Source organism: Dama dama, chromosome 13 (assembly GCF_033118175.1).
Source record: "Dama dama isolate Ldn47 chromosome 13, ASM3311817v1, whole genome shotgun sequence".
Classification (NCBI taxonomy): Eukaryota; Metazoa; Chordata; class Mammalia; order Artiodactyla; family Cervidae; genus Dama; species Dama dama.
The window spans coordinates 57,859,932-57,886,747 of record NC_083693.1 but is presented as its reverse complement, the minus strand read 5'-3'; the positions used below and the strand labels follow the sequence as shown (position 1 = coordinate 57,886,747).

The following is a 26,816-nucleotide window of genomic DNA, read 5'->3' as shown; positions in this document are numbered from 1 at the left end:
TCTTGACCTGCATACAGTTTTCTTAGGAAGCAGATAAGGTGGTCTGATATGTCCTCCTCTTGGAGAATTTTCCACAGTTTGTAGCGATCCACACAGTCAAAGGCTTTGGTGTAGTCAATAAAGCAGAAATAATGTTTTTCTGGAACTCTCTTGCTTTTTCAATGATCAAACGGATGTTGGCAATTTGATCTCTGGTTCCTCTGCCTCTTCTATCTGTAGAACATATGGAAATTCTTGATTCACATACTGTTGAAGCCTGGCTTGGAGAATTTTGAGCATTACTTTGCTAGCATGTGAAATGAGTGCAATTGTGCAATAGTTTGAACATTCTTTGGCATTGCTCTTCTTTGGGATTGGAATGAAAACTGACCTTTTCCAGTCCTGTGGCCACTGCTGTGTTTTCCAAATTTGCTGGCCATGTTGAGTGTATTACTTTAACAGCATCATCTTTTAGGTTTTGAAATAATAGCTCAACTGGAATTCTATCACCTCCACTAGCTTTGTTCATAGTGATGCTTCCTAAGGCCCACTTGATTTCACATTCCAGGATGTCTGGCTCTAGTTGAGTGACCATGTCATTGTTTATTCCTTGGTATTTTATTCTTTTTTTATGGGACTTTTTTTTAATTTTACATGCTCCAAAACATTCTACTTGGAAATTTTCACTAGAAATAAGAAAAAAATTAAGGAACAGCAGCACAAATACATAATGAATACTTTAATTATAGATGTGTTAAATGTATATTAATGTAATACTCCCATAACATGATAGCTCATATTGTGTTCAAAAATAATACAAAGAGATGATACTAGAGAGCTACATAATCTTGTACTCTGTAGCAGAAGGGATATCCTCATGGGAGCCAAAAAAAGGAGCCCTGGAAAGTGAAGAGAGAGAAATTACATGTGGTCTACAACTCGCGTATGAGCCAGCTGTGGGTTTTTGAAAAAATGGTGTTAAAATGAATCTGAGAATGCCTTTAGAGATAATTCCCCCTTCAGAGAACATCAGAGAGTTCCCAGTGGGATTGTAAAGGCAAGAATGGAAATTGTATTGTGGGGTTTTAGCCATAACTTTCACCTCACTCTGCTGTATGTGAAGAAATAAGGGAAAGTGTTCAGTCATGATGTGCACCTTAATCCGCATCAAACAATTCCTGTTAGCCAGAAACACTATAAATGCCTCAAAGCAGTCAAGCCTTAACTAAGTCTCAAAGCCTAGTTAACATTAAGAAAATTTTGTACTGGAAAAGAACCATGCAATTTAAAGATTATGAAAAATGCTGTAACAAGAGTTTAAATTTTAGTAACCATCAAAGAGCTCAAAATGGAGAGAAACTCCAAGTGTAATAAATTCTACAAGGCTTTTAGGTTATCATTTACCCATTAGTAAACCCCACACTGGGGAGAAATCCTTTAAATGAGATCAAAATGAGAAGTTCCTAGGTAGTGATTCATTCATTTCAGCATCAAAACTTCCATAAGAAAGACAAATTTTATGAATATACTGAATGTGTATTGGAACATTTGATCGTGTTTAACAGAGGAGCAACACAAATGCTGAAGTAGATAGGTGCTTTGAGGTGCCTCCCCAACCACCTTAAATAAAACACCATCCTTCTCGAGAGTCACACTAGCCCCATGCCCTGCTTTATTCTTCATAGCACTCACCACTCACCACACTACACATTTATTTCTAAAAATGCATTAATTTCATTAGAATGCAAACTCCGGTGTTTTACAAAGCTGTATTCCCAATACCTAGTATGAACCTAGCATGTAGTAAATACATAATAATTGTTGATGAGTGAATTATAGTACTTTCCTTAGGTGGAGTATTTGGTATCTTGAAGTTAATCCATTCTAAATGAAACAGAATTTACTTTAGCAGGCTTTTGTTCATTGTTTTGTAATACATCAGAGTAGAAAGCATTGTAACTGCTATGATCTACAAATTATTCTCCAATTGTGTGGGGGATGAAAACATTGTACAAAAAGCACCAGCACCCTCTTTAGTGTACTGACCAGTGAGAGACCCAAGTGAAGTGCTTCAAAATGATCACGAAGACAGCATGGAGCTCCCAGCTTCTGAAGACAAAGTTCCCTTCTTTTCTCTGATTCTAAATCTAAATAATACCTTACTCCTCTCAGGAATAATTCTCTCTGGGCCTTGTCAACCACTGGTACAGAAGACATGGCAGTTTGGAATCCAAGAGCAGTAACCCTTTTCTGGCAAAGTTCGGCACTTAGGAATCACATCTCTGATTAATTCAAAGAACAACACTAAGGGGCTACCATTCAGTAAGCACTATGCATAAGGATAGATTTTTAAAACATAGAGTTTGCCAACTCATAGGACAAATGACTATAAAGCAATGTGATCAGTGTGAGAGATTGAGGGAATAAAAGCAAAGGAACATGTAACTTTGACTGAAAAGGGCTGGCAGAAGCCTTCTGAATACAGTATCACTGGAGCTGAGTTCTAAAAGTTAAATAGGTATTCACTTGGCCACAAAGAAGGGCAGAGCATTCCAGTCAGAAGTCACAAGGATATCGAGGGGAAAAAAATGCACAGCACTTGGGGGAAGTAACTGGTAAACTTGGAACTGATCATGATACTCCAGAAAGGGTGGGATGAGGGTGGAAAATCTGTGATTTAAATATTCAGAAAGCACAGAGGTATTTTCATAGCAAAACCTGTTAAAAGTTAAGTTAAACAAACATCTTCTTAGCTGTGTAATGATAAGGAGACTAAACATCTTTTTAGCTGTGTAAGGATGAACACGGAGAGATAGGGAGAGATTCTCCTTGTCCCAAGAGGGACTATCAGAATGTTTATCAAAAAGGAGCCTAAGGAGCACTGGACTAGAATATGATCACACAGCGAGATCTGCGGAGATGAGGCTGGCAAGGTCAGTGGAAGAAAGAAGGTTCCAGCCTTCTGTGTTGCCCTGCTTTGTGGAAGATCGAAAAAAGAGAAAACATGAACCAGTAAAGATTTTAGATGAAAGATGGGGATTAGTTGTTTGAAAATATTGAAATTAAAATTACTAGGGGATATCTAAGTGAAGATATTTAATAGGCAGTTAGAAAGAAGTTTAAGAGAGCAAAAGCAGGGATTCAAAATGTAAGTCTGGGAGTCAGCCTAACATTACAGGTTGTAAAAACCTTGGCTATGAGTAACATCACATAAAAGTACAGTTGACCCTTGACAACCTGGGGGTTAGGGTGCAACCCTTTGGCAGTCAGAAATCTGAGTGCAACCCTCCATATCTGTGATTCCTTCAGATGCAACCAACCACTGATTGTGTATTGCTGTAGTATTTACTATCGAAAAAAAAATAATGTTTAAGTAGACCCATGTAGTTCAAGCCTGTGTTTTTAAACGGTCAACTGTATTTAGAGTAAGTGAAAAACAAGAAAACGAGAAAGCAAAGAAGGGGAAAGGGGAGAAGAGGAATGAAAAAGAGAAAAAGGTTAGTACTCTGGAAAAGAGCAATACCTGCAGGGTATTGGCTGAAAAAAAGAGAAGCTCCAGGAAAAAGGAGAAAACCAGCATAGAGGAAAAGGGGTCTTCCGTAAGAAGCAGGAGACCTCTTTTCCCCTAAAAAGTGGGAAAATGAGTAGGGCAAAGTGGGGACACAGACAGTGATCTCCTATAGTGTGTTTTCTGTTAGACAGGACTAAGGCCATGTGATAGGGAAACTAACAAGGGACCAGAGAAAAGTGAGGCAAATCAGAGGTCTGGATTAGCCACAGTGGAAAAGGGGCAGGGGCCATGCTAGCAACAGATGAAAGGATTTATTTACACTGAGGGCTCTTCTAAAGTTGAAGGTGAGATACTTAGAGTGACTCCAGTTTGAGGAGCTATGGGAACTTCACCTGGAACTCAGCATTCCAGAAAAGAAGAGGGAATGATAATGGTTAGGTTGAAGGACAAGGGGAAGATAAATTTGAAAGGGCTGTGGAGGGCACTTCATATGGTGTCCCCATAAGGCCAAGGCTGGACAGAGAAGAAAATCTGAAAGCGGCTGAAGGTAAGGAGAAAAGGGGTAGCAAGAGGAGGAAGCTAAAGAGAGAGAAGCTAAATGAAGAAGCTAAAGAAAGAGAAAAGAGAGAAAAATTAGTTTCAGTGAGAAAGTGAAAAGCTGGAAAGATGAGAATCTCATTAGTTGTTGAAGTTTAAGATTACAGAAACAGAAACTTAGGATGGTGATATCTGTGGTGTGGCCAAGATAGTTAAGTTCCTGGAATGTGATGAAGCCAATCAAATGAGCTCAAGGATATTGGCAAGGCATCATACAGGTCATCCCAGGACGACAGTAGGAACTGAGATAGAAAGACTGTCAGCAGGATACCAAGTTAGGCTCTTGAACTTTAAGACTCATCCCTAAAACTAAAGACAAAATGCGTGAAAAGATATGCCATAGAGATATGACTAATGGCAGACTAACCTAACTTGGTTTTATCTTCATTATTCATTTAATAAACCATGCATATTCCTTTAAACAAAATATGAAAATCACTTTTAAATTTTTATAAAATGCCTAACAGACTAAAAATTTTAAATGCAATTAGTAGTATGTGGTGAAACAAATGAAAATTCTTTTGTGAAATCTTTCATTACTTATCTTATTGTGGAAATTCTATTCTGCATTTGAGTCATGATTTTTCTATTTACCAATTTTTAAATATATTCATGGGATATATCCAAAGCAAAGAGGTGACATAATTTTAATCTCTGAAGCACAGCAAACTTCAAGATAGGGAAACTAAAGATGATCTAAAAACAGTTAAAATTTTCAATTCTGTGTTATGTGTATTGTACCAAAATAAGAAAAATATAAACTAATAGAAGAAATCTTTATAGAGATAAAATGGATTCCTCCATAATATTAGTTAAAGGGTATCAGTAGTTCAAACTGAGTTAGAATAACATAAATGCCTTTTTTTTTTAATTAAAGAAGCATTCCTTCATAAGTTTAAGGATATATAATAAAAAAAACGGTTCAGTTAAGTTCAGTCACTCAGTTGTGTCCAACTATTTGTGACCTCATGGACTGTAACACACCAGGCCTCCCTGTCACTAACTCCCAGAGTTTACTCAAACTTATGTCCATTGAGTCGGTGATGCCATCCAACCATTTCATCCACTGTTGTCCCCTTCTCCTCCTGCCTTCAATCTTTCCCAGCATCAGGGTCTTTTCCAATGAGTCAGTTCTTCACATCAGGTGACCAAAGAACTGGAATTTCAGCTTCAACATCAGTCCTTGCGATGAATATTCAGGACTGATCTCCATTAGGATGGACTGGTCTCCTTGCAGTCCAAGAGACTCTCAAGAGTCTTCTCCAATACCACAGTTCAAAAGCATCAATTCTTCAGTGCTCAGCTCTAAGTCCAACTATCACATCCATACATGACTACTGGAAAAACCATAGCTTTCACTAGATGTATTTTTTTGGCAAAGTAATGTGTCTGCTTTTTAATTAGCTGTCTAGGTTGCTCATAACTTCTTCCAAGGAGCAAGCATCTTTTAATTTCATGGCTGCAGTCACCATCTGCAGTGTTTTGGAGCCCCCCAAAATAAAGTCTGTAACTGTTTCCATTGCTTCTCCATCTGTTTGCCATGAAGTGATGGGACCAGATGCCATGATCTTAGTTTTCTGAATGTTGAGTTTTAAGCCAAATTTTCAATCTCCTCTTTCGCTTTCATCAAAAGGGACTTTAGTTCTTCTTCACTTTCTGCATAAGAGTGGTGTCATCTGCATATCTGAGGTTATTGATATTTCTCCTGGCAATCTTGATTCCAGCTTGTGCTTCATCCAGCCCAGAGTTTCTCATGATGTACTCTGCATATAAGTTAAATAAGCAGGGTGACAATATATAACCTTGACATACTCCTTTCCCGATTTAGAACCAGTCTGTTGTTCCATGTCCAGTTCTAACTCTTGCTTCCTGACCTGCATACAGATTTTTGAGGCTGTGAAAGTGCTGCACTCAGTATGCCAGCACATTTAGAAAATTCAGCAGTAGCCACAGGACTGGAAAAAGCCAGTTTTCATTCCAATACCAAAGAAAGGCAATGCCAAAGAATGCTCAAACTACCACACAATTGCACTCATCTCACACACTAGTAAAGTAATGCTCAAAATTCTCCAAGCCAGGCTTCAGCAATATGTGAACTGTGAACTTCCAGATGTTCAAGCTGGTTTTAGAAAAGGCAGAGGAACAAGAGATCAAATTGCCAACATCTGCTGGATCATCGAAAAAGCAAGAGAGTTCCAGAAAAACATCTACTTCTGCTTAATTGACTATGCCAAAGCTTTTAACTTTGTGGATCACAACAAACTGTGGAAAAATTCTTAGAAATGGGAATACCAGACTGACCACCTGACCTACCTCCTCAGAAAGACGGTAATGGCATTTAATAATTTCATGATTTTATGGCTGTTGATATACACAATTCTTCAATCCCCAATAACACATTTCTCTACTTTACATCATAGCCAGCAAATGAATGTCACTAAATATCCCTTCACTCAGTTAATTAGCTGTGTCTAGGTCTTGGAAAGAAACACCTTTATTTAACTGGATGGGACATTGAAAATTCAACAACTGATTCCATCAACAAGGTACTTTTTAAGCAAGTTGGATTTTCTTCTGAGCCATTCTCTCCTTTTGGTCAGAGAATGACAATACATGTAGAGTAGAGCTCCTCATCTCCAAGGGATGCATTCCAGGAGTTCATTCCCAAGGAAATCACAATGTTTCAGATGCACATTATTTTCTTTAAGTAAAGTTTCTGGTTCTGAAAGAAAATTGATCAACTCTTTTTGTGCAGTACCTTCAAGAAAATCTTCATCTACTTGCTTGTTCTCCACAAAATATGTCATGTCCAAATAGCCTGTCTGTAAGGTTGTTGAAGATTTGATGGATTTGAACATTTTTTGTCTTCTTAACACAAAAGTTTCAAATTTTTCTAGATGTGCAGAAGCCAGAATTAAAAAGTGATTATCTTTGCCAGCAGCTTCGCTAAGTTGTTGTATGTGGGCCTGAGCCAGATCTCCACACTCCTCCACTTGCCTTACCACACTCGAGCCTGCAGCTGCCTTGACCGCAACAGGCAGGCACACACATTTTGTTCTTCTTGATGTGATGGTAAATGGGATTGTTTCTTTAATTTCTCTTCCTGGTGACTTAGTCAGTAAAGAGTCTACCTGCAATGCTGGAGACCTGGGTTCAATCCCTGAGTTGGGAAGATCCCCTGGAGGAGGAAATGGCAACCCACTCCAGTGTTCTTGCCTGGAGAATTCCATGTATAGTGGAGTCTGGTGGGCTACAATCCATGGGATCACAAAGAGTCATACATGACTGAATGACTAACACACACTATCTATTATTAGTGTATTTTTTTTTACCTTTTCTTGGCCCATATTATTTTGATTTTTAAAAATTTTTATTGAACTATAGTTGTTTTACAATGTTGTTACTCTCAGAGGTACAGCCAAGTGAATCAGTTATATATGTATCCACTTTTTTGTTTTAGATTCTTTACCCATATAGGCCATTACAGAGTACTAAGTAGACTTCCCTGTTCTACACAGTAAGTCCTTATTATTTATTTTATATATAGTAGTCTGTATGTGTCAATTCCAGTCTCCCAGTTTATCCCTTCTACCTCTTTTTTGCTGGTAGTTATAAATGTTTTCTATATCTGTAACTCTCTTTCTGTTTTAGATAAGCCCCTTTTTACCATTTTTTAAGTGATACCATATGCTATTTGTCTTTCTGTCTAACATATTTCACTCAGTCTGACCATCTCTAGGTTCATTCATGTTGCTGCAAATAGCATTATTTCTTTCTCTTTTATGACTGAGTAATATTCTATTGTATACATGTACCACACCTTCTTTTTCCATTTTTCTATTGATGGACATTTAGGTTGCTTCCATGTCCTGACTAAATGTAAATAGTGCTGCAGTGAACATTGGAATGCATGTGTCTTTTTTAATTATAGTTCCTTTGGATATATGTGCAGGCATGGGATTAGTGGATCACATGGTAGTTCTGTATTTAGTGTTTTAAGGAATCTCCAAACTCGTCTCCATAGTGGCTCTACCAATTTATTTCCCACCAGCAGTATAGGAGGGTTCCCTTTTCTTCACATCTTCTCCAGCATTTATCATTTGTAGATTTTTTTGATGATGGCTTTTCTGATGGATGTGAGGGGATACTTTGTTGTTTTGATTTGCATTTCCCTAATAATTAATGATGTTGAGCATCTTTTCATGTACTTTTTGGCCACCTGTAGGGCATCTTTGGAGAAATATCTCTTTGGACCTTTTGCTCATTTTTTGATATTTTTCTATAGTGGGTTGCACGAGCTGTTTATACATTTTTATATTAATCTCTTGTCAGTTGCTTCATTTGAAAATATTTTCTCCTATTCTAAGGGCTGTTGTCAGGTCCTAGTGGTTTATTTTTGTTTGTATTTTCATCACTCCAGGGGATGGATTTAAAAAGACCTTGCTGCAGTTTATGTCAAAGTGTATTCTCTGCTTTCCTCTAAGAGTTTTAGTGTCTGGCCTTGGATTTAGGTCTTCAATCCATTTTGAGTTTAGTTTCATGTATAGTGTTCAGGAGTATTCTAATTTAATTTTTTGCATGTAGCTCTCCAGTTCCCCAGCAACACTTACTGAAGAGACGGTCTTTTCTCCATTGTATTTTTTACCCCCTTTGTCACACATTAGGTGACCCTAGGTGCATGAGTTCATCTCTGGACTTTCTATCTTGTTCCATTGATCCATAATTCTGTTTTTGTGTGAGCACCATACTCTCTTGATGAATGTAGCTTTGTAATATAGTCTGAAGTCAAGAACAATTCCTCCAGCTCCAATTTTTTTCCCCAAGATTGCTTTAGCTTTTCAGGGTCTTTTGTGTTTGCACACAAATTGTAACGTTTTTTAATTCTACTTCTGTGAAAAATGCATTTAGTAATTTCATAGGGATTGCATTCATTCTGTAGATTTCTTTGAGTAGTATAGTCATTTTAGCAATATTTATTCTTCCAATCCAAGAATATGATATATCTTTCCATTTGTTTGTGTAATTTTTTATTTCTTTTATCAGTATGTTATAGTTTCCTGACTATAGGTCTTTTGCTTCCTTAGGTAGGTTTACTCCTAGGTAATTTGTTCTTTTTGATGTGATGGTAAATGGGATTGTTTCCTTAATTTCTCTTTATGATCTTTCATTGTTAGTGTGTAGGAATGCAAGAGATTTCTGTGTGTTAATATTGTGTTATGCAACTCTACCTAATTAATTGATGAACTCTAGTAGTTTTCTGATAGCATCTTTAGGATTTTCTATGTGAAGTATCATGTTATCTGCAGACAGTGACAGTTTTACTTCTTCTTGTTCAATTTGGAGTTATTTTCTTTTTCTTCTATGACTGTTATGACTGGGGAATGGACATTTTGTTATATCCCTTAAAAGAAATGTTTTCAGCTTTTTCCCATTGAGTATGATGTTAGTTGTAGTTTTGTCTTAATAAGTTTTATTATGTTGAGGTAAAGGGCTTCCCTGATAGCTCAGTTGGTAAAGAATCTACCTGCAATGCAGGAGACCCTTGTTTGATTCCTAGGTCAGGAAGATCTGCTGGAAAAAGGAAAGGCTACCCACTCCAGTATTCTTGGGCTTTCCTTGTGGCTCTGGTAAAGAATCTACCTGCAATGTGGGAGACCTGGGTTCATTCCCTGGGTTGGGAAGATCACCTGGAGATGGGAACTGCTACCCACTCCAGTATTTTGTCCTGGAGAATTTGATGGACTGTATAGTCCATGGGGTCACGAAGAGTCAGACACGACTGAGCAATTTTCACTTTCACTTCACGTTGAGGTGTGTTACCTTTCTGGAGAGTTTTTATCATAAATGGGTGCTGGATTTGGTCAAAAGTTTTTTCTGCATCTATGGAGATGATCATATAGTTTTTATTCTTCAATTTGTTGTGCTGTATCACACTGATTGATTTGCAGATATTGAAAAATATCAGAGATATTGGGATAAGTTTCACTTGGTCATGGTATATGATCCTTTAAGTGTATTGTTAAATTTGATTTGCTAGTATTTTGTTGAGGATTTTTGTGTCTGTGTTCATCAGTGATATTATTAACCTGGTATTTCCTTTTTCTGCGGCATCTTTGTCTGGTTTTGGTATTAAGATGATGGTGGCCTCATAGAATGAGTTTGTGAGTGTTCCTTCCTCTGCAATTTTTGGAATAGTTTCAGAAGGATAGGTACTAACTCTTCTCTAAATATTTGATAGAATTTGCCTGTGAAGCCGTCTGGTCCTGGATGTTGGCAATATTATACCTGATTCCTCTGCTTTTTCTAAATCGAACTTGAACACGTGAAAGTTCTTGGTTCATGTACTGCTGAAGCCTAGCTTGAAGGATTTTGAGAATTACTTTGCTAGCATGTGAAACAAGCACAATTGTGAGGTCATTTGAAGATTCTTTGGCATTGCCTTTCTTTAGGATTGGAATGAAAACTGACTTTTTCCAGTCCTATGGCCACTACTGAGTTTTCCAGATATGCTAGCATATTGAATGTAGCACTTTAACAGCATCATCCTTTAGGATTTGAAATAGCTCAACTGGAATTCCATCACCTCCACTAGCTTTGTTTGTAGTAATGCTTCCTAAGGCCCACTTGACTTCACACTCCAGGAATACTGGCTCTAGGTGAGTGATCACACCATTGTGGTTATCTGCGTCATGAAGACCTTTTTTGTACAGTTCTGTGTATTCTTGCCACCTCTTCTTAATATCTTCTAATTCTGTTAGGTCCATACCATTTCTGTCCTTTACTGTGCCCATCTTTGCATGAAATATTCCCTTGGTATCTCTAATTTTCCTAAAGAGATCTCTAGTCTTTCCCATTCTGTTGGTTTCTTCTATTTCTTTGCATTGTTCACTTAAAGCTTTCTTATCTGTCCTTGCTATTCTTTGGAACTCTGCATTCAGATGGATATATCTTTCCTTCTCTCCTTTGCCTTTCACTTCTCACTTTTCTCAACTATTTTAAGGCCTCCTCAGACAACCATTATTCCTTGTTGAATTTCTTTTTCTTGGGGAAGGATTTGGTCACTGCCTTACGAACCTCCATCCACAGTTCTTCAGGCTCTCTGTCTACCAGATCTAATCCCTTGAATCTATTTGTCACTTCCACTGTATGATCATAAGGGATTTGATTAGGTCATACCTGAATGGCCTAGTGCTTTTTCCTACTTCCAGTTTGTGGCTAAAGGGTTTGGTATATTAAGACTTGTCTTTGGGTATAGGATATTTTGTTTTTGATAGGCTTAACATTTTTTGCCAATGGTTTTTTAGCAGTTAGTTGTGGTTTTGCTTCTTCATAAGAAGAGGTGAGTTCATGTCTTTCTACTCCACCATCTTCTCTCTGTCCCTCTAATCTTCTATCAGGGAAGCACATTTCACCCTTCCTGGCACAGAAATATCTCATTCCCCCATGTCTACCTGTTTAAGTCCTTGGGAAACACCTTAGGAATCAGCAGGCAGGCTGTCTGAGGTCACCAATAGGTGTATTCCCTGCTCTGGTTTGTCATCTGTTGAATCTCACCTTGTTCTAAGAAAATACTGGCTCCCATTTTATCTAGTAAGTCTCTACCTTTTGAGGCGGGGGACAGTCATTCTAACATATACAAAAATGAATGGGCAATAATTATAGGTAAAAGGAAATATTAATCACCTTAGCTTTGTCTGTCCATTAACTCTCATCACAGTACAGCCATAGTTGGAGACGTAGCCAGCCAGCCAAGCCAAAACAGAGCAGGCAGTTCCAGTATCCGTAAGGGATTCCATTCTTCCTGCCACATCAAGAGTGACCTGAGGCTCTGTTGGAGATGAGGATGGATTGGGTAGGGTTAGGCAGGCACTTCAGGCCCATTCATTCATGTGTAGGAATCTGACAAATTTGGGAGAAACTGGAGCCAGTTAGGGTTGTCCTTCTGGCATCTCACAGAAGGGCACCTGGGACATTCCCTCTTCCTAGTGCCCCTCCTTTTGACAGAAGGTCCACTGATTTTGGCCCAGGAGGCTTCTCCACTGTTTCTTTGGTCTTCTTGGCCTCTAGGGTCCCCTCAAGGTGATGGGTGAATCAGAGCAACCAAAAGCTTCATTTTCTTTACAAATGTCCTATCCTGTTCTTATTGGCTTCCTCTGTTAAATCTCAGTTATCATAGACCTTGAGGATCTCTTCTACCAAGGTTGACATGAGGTTTGGGGCCCAGACTGACACTTTTTAAATTTTCTCCTGATGTCAGGAGCAGACTGGGTGATAAAATGCATAGCCAGTGTCAGCCTCCCTTCTGCAGAATCAGGGTCTGTCCCAGTGTACTTCCTGAATGGCCCTGTCTCCTGGCTCAAGAAGACTGCCTGGTTTCCATCTCTTTCCTGTGTAACTTATCAGACCTTATCATAGTTTACAGGGTTCACCATACAAGTTTCATTCTTTCTGATACACAAGTAATACAATGTCTCATATTAGCTTTGCGCATATAGGACCCACTAGTCCTATTGTGGGTCATGATCTGGGATTGCGCCACCCCTGTTTGATAAATCTGGTGGTGCAGATTTGTTGCCATTAGGCTATCTGCATGTTCTCTGGCCTTGCTTGTATCCGTTCTTATCACCTGAGGTACAACAGTGGGTCAATTGTGATGTCCTGCCAGGTCAGAAAGAACCTTAATCCCAATCTGATAAACCCATCCCTAAATTTGTTGGGGTTCTCCCAAGAACCAGCCAAACCTATCCTTATAGATTACTTGTTCACCCATTGAGAAGGGGACATGCACTCTAGTACTTGCCCCATTTCTGTCAGCTATTTCTGGATTAGATAAAGGGTCTGTGAAGCAAAAGTGGGAACTAATTTTAAACCTGATTGGAGACAGCACTGGGAGCTCTGATTTGGGAATTTCTGACTTGAAACAGTAAGGAAGGGGTAGGTCTAGAGGCTGAAAGCCATGTTAAAGGGGAGTAAACAGGCTTCTGAGGAAGAGACTTACTGAGGTGATGGCTAGTTAGCCATTGGAAGCAGAGATCTGTGAGAAGTTCTGCCTGCCAGTCTTTTGGAAAAATGGAAAGAGAGGCTACACATTCACACAGTAGGAGTTTCTTAGCCTGGGGGTCTTGTTATTGTTGTTTCATAGCTAAAAGTTGTGTCTGACTCTTTTGCGACCTCATGGCCTGTAGTCTGCCAGGCTCCTATGTCCAAGGGATTTCTCAGGCAAGAATACTGGAGTGGGTTGCTTAGGCATTTCCCATGTTTACATAGAAATCTGAGGGCTGACAACTGGAGATCCTGGGGATGGTTGAGGGAGCCCTCAAGACTAGGGTAACAAAACCAAAGGGGGAGATAGCAAAGGAGATCACAGAATTCCCTTCCTCAGAGTTGGTGACACGAAACATAAAGATGTTAGGGGTCATGAAGAGGGTGACCCAGGATGGAGTGTCCAAGATGCAAGGGGCAGGAGTGTAGGTCTGAAGACCCGGGGAGAGTTAGAGGGAGAGTCAGAGAGAGAGAATAAGGTTACCACTTAAACCGCCCCGCTGTGGGTACCTATGCAGGCACTTCCAATTTCCTGAAAGGCCAGGAACCAATCATTTCACACAGAAAAGTCTTAACTGCTTCAGCCTGTTCCTGATAGAAATTCTCTTGGTGACAGGGGGGCGGAAAATGAGAATTTTGTGAAGATTGGACTTCTAGCCACGACTTGATATGAGCGTCGAATCTCTATCACTCTTACATCTCCCAGCAGGAGAGGCCACGAGGCCAAGATCTGCACGGTATGAGGCGAGCCTCTCCCACCTCTGCTTGTCACCTGTCATTCTGAGCTGTTGTCAGTCAAGGAAGCCTAGTGTCATAAGCTGAGAGGAGTCAGGCTGTAGCTGCCCCACATCCACTTTCTCGGAAGGAGAGGACAGAAAAAGAAGTAGAGATGAAGAGAAGGCAAAGGACCAAGGAGAAGGGACAAGTGGTGCCTGAATGAGAGTTCTGGGGCCTGACGCAGGCTCACCAAATGCAGTGAAACTGAGGCAAAAGGTTTAGGTGGCCACTTGTCAGCTGAGAAGAAGCTGCATTTGGCGGCCCTCAAATGCCTAGGTCCCCCCTATGTGGTCAAGATAAACAGAAGCTCCATGGGCATCCCTTGGTGGTCACTAAACATGTTACTGACCTAGGCCCTTGAACTTTTTAATAAATAGACATTGGTAAGAGGCCCACACGGATTTCAGGCAGGGTATTATTAGACCCGTGATGCAGCATGGGAAAACAAAAACAAGAAGCTTTGTTCTTGCTCACTCCCCAAGAGGAGGCTAGCTAGTTCCTTAAAGAGAGTAATGCCAGGAGTGGATCAGCGGATTGGGCGGGAGGTATAGCTTGGGTGGTCTGTCCACCCCTTTGGTGATTCTGTGTTCAGGGATCATTCACAGAAGCCTGCTTTTGCTCCACGCATCAAAATAGGATGGTTGGCATGTGGCCTTTTTGTTCAGAATTGCCCCAGCTGCACTTGTGTGCAATTATATTTAGTCCTTTATAGTTCATTTGTATTCCGTTGCTCAAGGAGAGGTTTATCCAGTTTGACCCTCCTGGAGAGAGTCCAGGTCCCAGACCATCTCACAGTCTTGATAATTTTGTATAGTTTCCTATATTTCTTGTAGATAAAATACTTTGTCATCATCTTGTACATTTCCTATTCCAGATTTGACTCAGACAATTCTCAAAGAAATAGTGGCCCTTTTTTTTTTTTCTTCGTGTTTAAAGATCACAATCTGGGTTCAAGTGCCTACTTTTTCTTAGGTCTTTTACTGACAGAGCTACATTGCTTTATTTTTAAGAGATAATAGTGAGTTCATAAAAGCTTTAAATCTGTTAATACACACTAGTAAACAATTACAATATGAAAATTGAAGCTAACATCCCCCAGAGTGGACTCAGTCTTGATTTTCCATCATGATAAGAAATTGAGAATTGACCCTTGATATTCTATAGGAAATTCTGACTTCATTTTTCTAACCCCTTCTAACTTCACTAATTTGACTACAAAGAGTGAAATATGGGAGGAAAATAAAAATGTATTGAACACATACATAAAGTATGCAACTTCACTAAAATATCCTACCTTTTTCAAACTCAGAAATATTTTTCTAATTCCAAAAAATCTCTGCCAGTAGGAAATAAATTTATTTAACATTCATTGACTCAAGAAAAAAATTATTTTCACACTAGAAGAGATCATCTTACTCTGTGAATTTTATAGATAAGGAAACTTGCAAAAATGGATTTATTGATTTTTCTCAGTGAAAATGATCGAGCTCACAGTTAAAGAGAGTGTCATATTACTTGCTCCTTTTGTTTCCACATACTACACAGACTCATATTATTTCTTTAACTTCTGTTCAAGTGTAGTTGACTTAAAATATCATGTTAGCTACACTTATAAAGCAAAGTGATTCAGCTATACATATATGTATATATATCTACACACACACACATGCATATAATACACATATGTACACAGTTTCTCAGATTCTTTTCTATTATAGGTTATTACAAGATCTTGAGTATATTTCAATGTGCCATGCAGTAAATTCCTTTTGTTTACCTGTTATATGTATATATAGTGGTCTGTATTTCCTAATCCCATACTCCTAATTTATCCCAGCATTCCTTTCCTCTTTAGAAACTATGTTTGTTTTCTCTCTGAGTCTGTTTTGCTTTGGATATAGATTCATTGTATTGCTTTTTAGATTCCACATATAACTGATATCATCTAATATTTGCATGGTAATCTCTGCATCCATCCATGTTGTTGCAAATGGCAGTATTTCGTACATTTTTAAGGCTGACTAAAACTCCATTGTACACATATGTCACTTCTTTATGCTTTCGTCAATGGGCACTTGTGTTGCTTCCATGTCTTGGCTATTGTAAATAGTGTTGCAGTGAACATTGGGGTGTATGTATCTTTTCAAATTAGAATTTTCATCTTTTCCGGATATATCCCAGGAGTGGGGATGCTGTATCATATATTAGCTTTATTTTTAGTGTTTTAAGGAACCTCCATACTGTTCTCCATAGTGGCTATATGAATTTACATTCCCACCCACAGTTTAGGAGGGTTCCCTTTTCTCCACACCATCTCCAGCATTTATTATTTGTAGACTTTTGATGATAGCTATTATAACCAGTTTCAGGTGATACCTCCATCATAGTTTTAAATTTGCACATCTCTAATTAATAGCAATGTTGAGCATTTTTTCATGTGTCTCTTGGCCATTTGTACATCTTCTTTGAAAAGGTGTCCAGGTCTTTGGCCCTTTTTTTTTTTGGATTGGGTTGTTTGTTTGCTTGTTTAATATTGAGCTATATGAGCTGTTTGTATACTTTGGAAATTAACCCCTTGTAGTCATATTGTTTGCAAATATTTTCTCCCAGTCTGTAGATTGTCCTTTTGTTTATGGTTTCCTTTGCTGTGCAAAAGCTTATAAGTTTGATTAGATCCCATTTGTTTAATTTTGCTTTTATTTATTTTGCCTTGGGAAACTGATCAAAGAAAAAAATTACTACAATTTTGTCCAAGAATGTTTTGCCTCTGTTCTCTTCTAGGAGTTTGTGCCTTTTATTTAGACTTTTAAAATATTTTTAATTAATTTTTGTATATGGTGTGAAAGTAATATGAAAGTGAAGGTCACTCAGTCATGTCTGACTCTTTGCGACCCCATAGACTATACAGTCCATGGAATTCTCTAGGCCAGAATACTGGAGTGAGTAGCCTATCCCTTCTCCAGGGGATCTTCCCGACCTAGGAATTGAACCTGGGTCTCCTGCATTTCAGGCAGATTGTTTACCAACTGAGCTATGAGGGAATCCTGGTATATGGTGTGAGGGGTACTCTAATTTCATTGATTTTCATGAGACAGTCCGGTTTTCCCAACACCACTTGCTAAAAGACTGTCTTTTCTCCATTGTTTATTCTTGTGTTCTTTGTGAAGATTAATTGATCATAAGTGTGGGGTTTATTTCTGGTCTCTATTCTATTCCATTTTTATGTCTATTTTTGTGCCAATAAAACTGTTTTGATTACTGCAGCTTTGTCCTATTGTCTGAAGTGTAGGAGGGTTATGTCTCCAGCTTTTTCTGAAGGAAACTGGAGGGTTATATCTACAGTTCTTTTTTCTTAGGATTACTTTGATAATTCTGGTCTTTTGTGGTTCTGTTTAAATTTTATGATTATTTGCTCAAATTCTATGGAAAATGTTTTAGGTAATTTGAAGGGATCACGTTAAATTTATAGACTACATTGGGTAGTATAACCATTTTAACAGTATTATTCTAATCCAAGAGCATGGGATATCTTCCCATTTCTTTGCATCTTCTTCAATTTTCTTTACCAGTGTTTTATAGTTCTCAGTTTATAGGTCTTTTACACCCTTGGTTAGGCTATTCATAGGTTTTTTTTTTTTTGATGCGGTTTTAAATGGAATTGTTTTTTACTTTGTGATATTTCATTGTTAGCGTAATGAAATGCAACAAATTTCTGTATATTAATATTGAATTAGTCTACCTTGCTGAATTCATTTCTCACTTCTAATAGTTTTAGGGTGGGGCATTTAGGATTTTCTATATAGAGTATCATGTCATCTACATATAATGACAATTTTACCTCTTCCATTCTAACTTGATTACCTTTTATTTCTTATCTGATTGCTTGGCTAGGACTTCCAACACTATGTTGAACAGATATGGTGAGAGTCAGCTTCCGTGTCTTGTTCCAGAATTTAGTGGAAAGGCTTTCTTTCAACTTTTCACCATTGAGTATTATATTGACTGTGGGTTTATCATAAATGGCTTTTATTATGTTGAGATGTGTTCACTCTATACCCAATTTGATGAGGGTTTTTTAGACACAGTCTTGCATTTTCTTTATCTATTGACAAAATTTTATGGGTTTTTTCCCTCCACTTGATGTGGTGTATGACATTAATTTACATGTGAGGAACCATCCTTTCAACCTGGAATGAATTCGACTTGACTATAGTGCGTTATGATCCTTTTTGTGTTGTCGGTTTCAGTTTGCTAATATTTTATTGAAGACTTGCATCTGTATTCATCAGAGTTTGGTTTTGACATCAGGGTGATGGTAGCTTCATAGCATGACTTTGGGAGTATTCCCTACTCTTCAGTCTTTTCGAAGAGTTTGAGAAGGATCAGTGTTAGGTCTTCATTCATTGTTTGGTAGAATTCCCCAGTGAAGCCACCTGGTCCTGAACTTTTGTATACAAGGAGTTGAGGGGGTGGGTGGTTGGTTTGGTTGTTTTTTTTTTTACAGATCAAGTTTTACTTCTAGTGATCGATCTGTTCAAATTATCTGTTTATTGACTCAATTTGAAAGACTATGTTTTAAGAAACATGTCCATTTCTTCTAGGTTCTTCAATTCACTGGCCTATAATTCTTCACAGTATTTTCTTATGTTTTTTTTTTTTTTTTTCCTGCAGTATTTACTATGTCTCATCATTCATTTCCCATGTGTTTGGATCCCCTCTCTTTTCTTCTTTTCTCTGTTTTCTCTCTTAGCCTGGCTAAGTGTTTGTCAATTTGTCCTTTCAAAAACTAGCTGTTGGTTTTATTGATCTTTCCTATTGTTCTTTTAATCTTTGTTTTATTCATTTCCTCTCTGATCTTTATTATTTTCTTCCTTCTGCTGAATCTGGTTTTTGTTTGTTCATTTTCTAATTCTTATAGGTGGTAGGATATGGTTGTGTGTGTGTGTGTTTTAATTTATTGGGAAAGGCCTGTGTTACTATGAATGTTACTCTTAGAACTTTTTTAATGCATAGATTTTTGCAAAATTTTGTTTTCATTGTTTTTTGTCTCTGGGTATTTTATGATTTCTTGATTTCATCAATGACCCATTGGTTTTTTAGTATCATGTTTTTTAGTCTCCATATAATCAGATTTCTTTCCTTATTTCTCTTTCTGTGGTTGGTTTGTAATTTGATACGATTGTGATCAGAAAAGATGATTGAAATAATTTCTGTTCTCTTAAATGTGTTGAGGCTTGCTTTGTATACTAGTGTGCGGTCTGTGCTAGAGAATATTCAATGAGCACTGGAGAAGCATGTGTATTCTGTTGTCTTTGGATGTAGTGTCCAGTAGATATCAAGTAAGTCAAACTGTTCTATTGTTATTTATTATACCTATTGCCTTATTGACATTCCGTCTGGAACGTCTGTTCACTAATGTCATTGAGGTGATAAAGCCTCCCTCATTACTGTGTTCCTGTCAGTTTCTTACTCTCTGTCTCTTAGGATTTGTTTTTTATCTTTAGGTGCTTCTAAATTATGTGCCTATGTGTTAGCAAGCATAGTATCCTCCTCTTGTATTGATCTTTTTACCGTTACAGAGCAGCCTCCTTTGTCTGTTCTTGGACTTTGATTTAAGTCTGTTTTGTCTATTTGAATATTGCTACTCCCACTTTTGTGTCATTTCCATTTGCAAGAAATAGCTTTTTCCATCATCTCACTTTCAATGTATGTGTGTCTTTCACCAGAAATCGAGTCTACTGTAGGCAGCATATTATAGGTACTTGTTTGCTATTCAGTCTTGCACTCTCTGTCTTTTGACTGCGGCATTGTGTCCATTATATGCTTAACTTCCTTTCTTTTTGATGTTTGTGATTCTATTTATGCTTTTGATTTGTGGTGGTGGTTGTTCAGTCGCCCAGTCGTGTCAGCTCTTTTCAACACCAGGGACTACAGCACTCCAGGCTTCCCTGTCCCTCACCATCTCCTGGAGCTTGCCCAAGTCTGTGTCCATTGTATTGGTGATGCCATCCAGCCATCTCACCTTCTGATGCCTTCTTCTCTTCCTGCCCTCAATCTTTCCCAGCTTTAGGGGCTTTTCTAATGAGTTGGCTCTTCACATCTGGTGACCAAAATACTGGAGCTTCAGCTTCAGCATCAGTCCTTCCAATAAGTATTCAGGGTTGGTTTCCTTAAAGCTTGACTGTTTTGATCTCCTTGCTGTCCAAGGGGCTCTCACGAGTCTTCTCCAGCACGAAAATTCAAAGACATCAATTCTTGCGCTCTGTCTTCTTAATGGTCCAGCTCTCAAAACTATATGTGACCATTGGGAAGACCATGGCCATGACTATACAGACCTTTGTCGGCAGAGTGATGTCTCTGCTTTTCAACACCATGTCTTGGTTTGCCATAGCTTTCCTGCTAAGAAGCAATCATCTTCTGATTTCATGGCTGCAGTCACCATCCACAGTGATTTTAGGGCATCAGAAGAGAAAATCTGTCACTGCATCTACCTTTTCCCCTTCTAATTTGCCATGAAGTAATGAGGCCTGATGCCATGATCTTAGTTTTTTTAATATTTAGTTTTAAGCCAGCTCTTTCACTCTCCTCCTTCACTCTCATCAAGAGGTTCTTTAGTTCCTCTTCGCTTTCTGCCTTTAGAGTGGTATCGTTTACATATCTGAGGTTGTTGCTGTTTCTCCCATCTATCTTGATTCCAGCTTGTAACTCATTCAGCCTGGCATTTCTCATGATGTTCTCAGCATAGGTTAAACTAACAGGGTGACCGCAGACAGCCCTGTCATACTCCTTTCTCAGTCTTAAGCCAGTCAGTTCTTCCATACAGAGTTCTAACTGTTGGATTTGTGGTTACCCATAGCTTTATCTACCAGCTTTAGATTGATAGTCATGTAAGTTCAAACACATTCTATAAGATCTACAGTTTTTACTTTTCTCTCCCAATTTTTTTATTTTGATCTCCTGTTTTACATCTTTTTGCCATTAATTGTACTTGTCTCTTTTACACAATTCTGATTGTTTTATTAATCTGTGTACTGATTTAAGTGATCTTCAGTCCTTTTATATATTTGCCTTTCATATTGTTTTTCTTTTTCATATAGATTCTTCTCTATTTAGGGGAGATCTTTAGGTATTGTTTTTGAGATTGGATGAAGCATCATATTCTTTTAGTTTTTTCTTGTCTGAGAAATTCTTAGTTTCTGCTTCTATTCTAAATGATAATCTTACTGAGTAGAGTATCCTAGATTTCAGGTTTTCCACTTTCATGACTTTGAATATATCTTTCTTTTCTGTGAAGTTTCTACAGAGAAATCAACTGATAGCCTTATGGAGGTTTCCTTGTAACTGACTCTTTATTTCTCTTTCTGCCTTTAGAATCCTCTAATTATCTTTAACTTTGCCATTTCAATTATGATATGTCTTGGTGTGAGTCTTCTTCATCTTTGGGACCCTCTGTGCTTCCTGTTCCTGGATATATGTTTCCTTCTTTAGGTTTGGGAAGTTTTCAGTCATAAGTTCTTCAAATATATTTATGATCCCCTTTTCTTTTTCTTTTCCTTCTGGAATACCTATTTGAGTACATTACCATGCATTATATTATTAAATATCTCATAGAATCTCATGTGTTGCTTTCATTTTTTATCTATCTAATTGGATGATTTCCATTATTCCATTTTCCAGATGATTATTCATTCTTCTTCATTATTTAGTGTACTACTTGTTGCCTTTAGCTTGTTTTTTATTTTGGCAATTGAGTTGTCTAATTTTAATTGGCTCCTCCTTATAGTTTCTAGTTCCTTGTTACAGTGATCTGCATTTCTTTTTATAATCATTCTTAATTACTTTAGCATCTTTATTACCTCCTGTTTGAATTCAGGGTCTGGTAGACCCATGTGGTCTGTTTCACTGTTTGTTCTTTCAGGGGATTTCTCTTGTTCTTTTAATTGGTAGTAGTTCCTCTGCTTTTTCATTTTATTTAAATTCTCTGACTCTGAATTTAGGGGAAACAGTTATCTACTGTGGTCTTTAAGGGCTGTTTTTATGTGAGAGCTTCTCTATGTAGACTGTGTGGTAAGTCCAATATTTTTGGTGCAGATGCTCTTTTTGTTATAGATGCCTGCCATGTCTTTCATCAGAATGTCCTGGCCATTATCGCCTTGATAGGGGATGTATTTGGTGTTGCAGTGATGAGAGCCTACCTTGGATGTTGGTGGTGCCTCCACTTTGCTCTCTGGCTGTTGACAGCCCTGCTAATGCAGGGTCTGCTCGCTGGCTGTTGGAGTAGAGGCCCCTAGACCCAGTTCTAAGCTGTAGTGTGAGGAGGTAGAACTGAGTCAGTACTTCTGTAAAAATAGGCACTGCCTTTTCCTTCTCCGGAGCTGTCACCAGAATGCTGCCTGCCCCCCATTGTGTGCACCCACAAATTCCATTGCTGCTGGCTCCACAGCTTTCCCTGTGGGCTGGGCCATCAGTCCCACTCCTGGCAAGTCTACGCTCTCCACTTCTGCAGCCACTGGAGCTGTACCTCATTGTCAGGCTGTTGACAAAAGGGCTCCTATGGCAGATGCATCCCCCACCCTCTGTGTGATAATAATGGGGCTCCTGTGATGGGCCCTCACTCCATCCCATGCAAGTCAATGATAGCTGCCTGTACATGCTTGGCCCTCCAGGCTGTCTGCATATAGCCATACCAAGTCCTCTCCCCAGTCCTGTGCACTGAAGCCTGAGTTTAAGCACTCAGGTACCACACGCACCAGCAGGCATGCAGGTGGAGTTTCCCAGAGCAAGGGACCCTTCTCTTTCACAGCTCACTCCCAAGGGTACAGGTCCCATTTGATTCCATTTTTTCCCTTTTGTTCTACCCAGTTACATGGGGATCTTTCCTGTAGCTTTGGTTATATAAGAAATCTTCGGTAGCTTTCAGTTGGCTTTCTGTGAAAGTTGTTCCACATGTAGATATATTTTTGATATGTTTCTCCGGGGCAGTGAGCTCCATGTCCATCTATTCTGCCCCTTTGATCTTCTCCACTATTTTTTTTTCCTTGCTTTTAAATTTTGACTCTCATGATATCCTTTATGCTATATGACTATAAAACAAAACAGGAAAACATATTTTTTTCAGAGGGTGCAATTAATAATAGAGGGAAACTGTAATTGGCAATTATTGGTGGATTAAGTATTTGAAATAAGTGTGTTTGAGTCAATTAATTTCCAAATGTTTAACCTTCAGATTGTTCAAATAAAACTTTAAATGATCCCTCAGACTTTAAAAACAACTCTAAAAGACATTTTTGTAACTATTAATCTTTGGAGATTATCCGGACAGAATTTTCTTCTCCAGTCATGTTAAAACCAGTATAAAATTTTTCAGTATTATGACAACTCTTTTTTTTTTTAACTCCTTTTTTTTTATTATTATTATTTTTTATTAGTTGGAGGCTAATTACTTCACAACATTTCAGTGGGTTTTGTCATACATTGACATGAATCAGCCATGGAGTTACATGTATTCCCCATCCCAACATATGACAACTCTTAAGTGTAGAAACTTAACACTTTCTATTTTTTGTTTCTGAAACTTTAATTATAGTTAGCCTCCTATCTGAACAGAAGGAATACTTTATGCCCATTAGTTTTAACTTTTTCAATGGCAGAAAATTGCTTTAAGGCGTGTCAATTCATATTGATGTGCCTACTCATTTTCTCCTGTCACCAGAAGATACCACTTGATCCTCTGTCAGCACTTTAGCCTCCTTTCCATTCAATGTATAATTAGCTAGGAGATGGGTCAGAACAATATAGATGCATGAAATTCTACAGCACATGCATTTGAACTGATTTTTGAGAGAATATTTTTTTTCTGCCTAGTAAATCAGACCTATAAAGCAATCTCTGTTCCATAATTAACATAATATGCTGATACCACTGTGTATCAGAAAATAAAAGGGCAAATACTTTCTGTCAATAATTAGACCTTTTACCAAGTTTACTTAAGTCCTTAACAACAGTACCCATATAAGGGCAAGGTGCTGAGCCTCTGGGGAAGAGTACCATTATAGATAGTGTGAAGTACTGAAAAGAATATATTAAAATAGAGGTAATTTATTACATTTTGAAATTCAGCCCTTTTTCTACATTTGTAGTTTTTTCCATTTTAAAAAGAGAGTCTTTTTACATATTTATAATACATATCTTTTCTCTTACTTCTAACATGTGAAGGATATAATTACAGGTTGTCATAAAAAATGCTATCAGTGTTTGAAATGGATTAATTAAATGCCACTGCTATAATTGTATTTTTTAAAATATTTTTATGTACAGCAATTGAAATTGTGAATGTTTGATTTATTCTGTATGACTTTTTATCATTTTTGAAATATATTGTTATATGGTTTCAGAACATGTAATCTTTTTTATATTAAAGCATATTTTGTATTTTCCTATTTTTATTGCAGATGTGAATTAATGGAACTCACTAATAGGATAAAGTCAAACTGGTCAAAATCACAAAATATATTTTTTCTATATCCTGATTAATTTAACTTATATAGCTTTTGAACAGATTTTCACTGAAAGAACATGTTTTTTTTTTTTCAAAATAGCTACACAAAAATTGATATAATATGGACAATTTAAATGTCTGCATCATTCTGAAGTTGAATCTACAAGGCACTGAAATAATTAACTCAAAAAGCAAGGCAACTTTAAATAAATAAATAATAGACTGGAAAACATTCCTGAAAAAATATACTATTTGTGAAAGATAATTCACAAAAACAATCAGTCAACTTGCCCAATATGAGACAAAGCTTGAAGTGGATCTGTACTGACACATAAAAGTTTTAGAAAACGATGAGTTTGGTGGTCAGTTTCCAAAGTCTGTTCTTCGTAGTCAGTAAAACTCATCTAGGGAAAATATCTTCTTTCAACTATTGTTAAATTATCAGCAATCTTGGACAAAACACTTTCAGCAAAGGTATTTGTATGTTTTTCCTTTGGAGAAATAATATTGTTCTGTTTTACTCAGAGTCTATCTATTAATCTAAAGATCAGTTTTACTATATTAAACATTTTACTGGGGTCTTCATGGTAGCTGTGACAGTCCTTTTATTTTCCTTTACTTTTCTGAAAGATATGTACTCTTTCTGATCTTTCAGTAAATTTTATAATAGTGCCTTCTAAATCTTATCAAACTCTAAAATCAAAGTTAATGTTTATCCTTCTGCTGAGCAGTTTAGCTTCTATAAATCCCCTTCCTGATTTAAATGCTGTTTTTTTGTGTATTTGAGTTCTATCATAACCCACAGAAAAATTATCACTACTTTTTAGAAAATATTTGTGTAGATTTATAACTATATTTGACACTTCTCTTTGCTCATCATATCTCTTAATGTATCTCAGTCCTTCCAGTAAGATCACTTTTCCTCTGGCTAAATAATGAGGTTCCTCTGTCTAAACAGTGAGATTCTCTTGGTAGCAAATTCTCTTCTGTTGTTGTTTTGTTTGGAAAAATGAAACTGGTTATTCAGTTGTAGGTGGATAGTTATCTTTTCTTAGATTATTTTAGTTCTTGCTGCCAGCTTTCCATTGTCACTTTTGAAAAGTTCAGCTCAGTTCAGACGCTCAGTCGTGTCCAACTCTTTGCGACCCCGTGGACTGCAGCACGCCAGGCCTCCCTATCCATCACCAACTCCCAGAGTTTACTCACACTCATGTTCACCGAGTCAGTGATGCCATCCAACCATCTCATCCTCTGTCGTCTCCTTCTCCTCCCACCTTCAATCTTTGTCAGCATCAGGGTCTTTTCAAATGAGTCAGTTCTTCGCATCAGTGTCCAAAGTATTGGAGTTTCAGCTTCAACATCAGTCCTTCCAGTGAATATTCAGGACTAAATATTGAAAAGTTTGAAAAGTTAATTTGAAAAGTTAACTACTGACTACTGCCTTTCTTTGGAAGTAAGCTGTCTTTTAGGCTGCTTCTGAGATTCCTCTTTGCCTTTGGTGTTTCGCAGTTTAATTTTCATATATATATATGTACACACACACACACTCACATGCATATGAGAATTTCATTAAATTCTTCGATCCTGAAAGTTAGTGGACTTTCTGAGAGACATTGACTTTGTTGGGAAGCAATTCTACATGGGTCTCCTACATTCCTGTACATCTCATGAAAAGATATTGGGAGCTTTGTTCCAGCTTATCTTTTTAAGGTTGTCTGCATAGAAAACAGCCTTGGAATATACAATTTTCCTTCAGATCAAAAGAGAAATTTGTTTCCTGATCAGAATAATAAAAAATAGTGTGTCCCTCTAGGTAAATTGGGCAGCATTGCTAAAATCACTTTTCTTTTTTTTTTTTTTTTTGCTATATCACACCGCATGTGGGATCCTGGTTCTGCAACTAGGGATCAAACCTGTGCCCCCTGCATTGGAAGCAGAGTCTTAGCCACTGGACCACCACTTTAAAATTTTGTGTTCCCTAAACTCAGAATTCCCCAGCTGTCACACAATCTACTATGAATATTATCCTCCTAGACCTTCCTCTACATCTCCTTATCAGATTTGGAGATCAGGAACTACTTAAACAAACATAAAGTATAATGTCCCTACTTGTCCATGAGTAATAAAGTCCTTTCTCTGAGCAAGGCATCTTTTGTCTTCTGCCAACTTCTGTAAAACTGGCCAGTTAATTTGCAAGTAGTATAAAATCTCAAACCCTTCAAAGCTCTGGAGTGATGTTTATCAGTTTTGCATAATTCTTGAAGCCATTATTTATTTGTATATTCCTCTTGTCACATTCTTTTTCTCCTCTCTTTCTGGTACCCTACTGCAGTATTGTTAGTACCTTTTACTCTATTCCTCTTCCATGATATTTCTCTCATGTATTTCATCCTTTTCTTTGCCACATTCCAA

At 37.7% G+C, this 26,816-nt stretch overlaps 1 pseudogene; it reads right to left on the bottom strand.

The window, feature by feature from the left end:
* Positions 1 to 2,876: 2,876 nt before the first annotated feature.
* On the bottom strand, positions 2,877 to 22,432 carry LOC133068040 (RAB7A-interacting MON1-CCZ1 complex subunit 1-like; annotated as a pseudogene).
* Between the last annotated feature and the right edge of the window lie 4,384 nt (positions 22,433 to 26,816).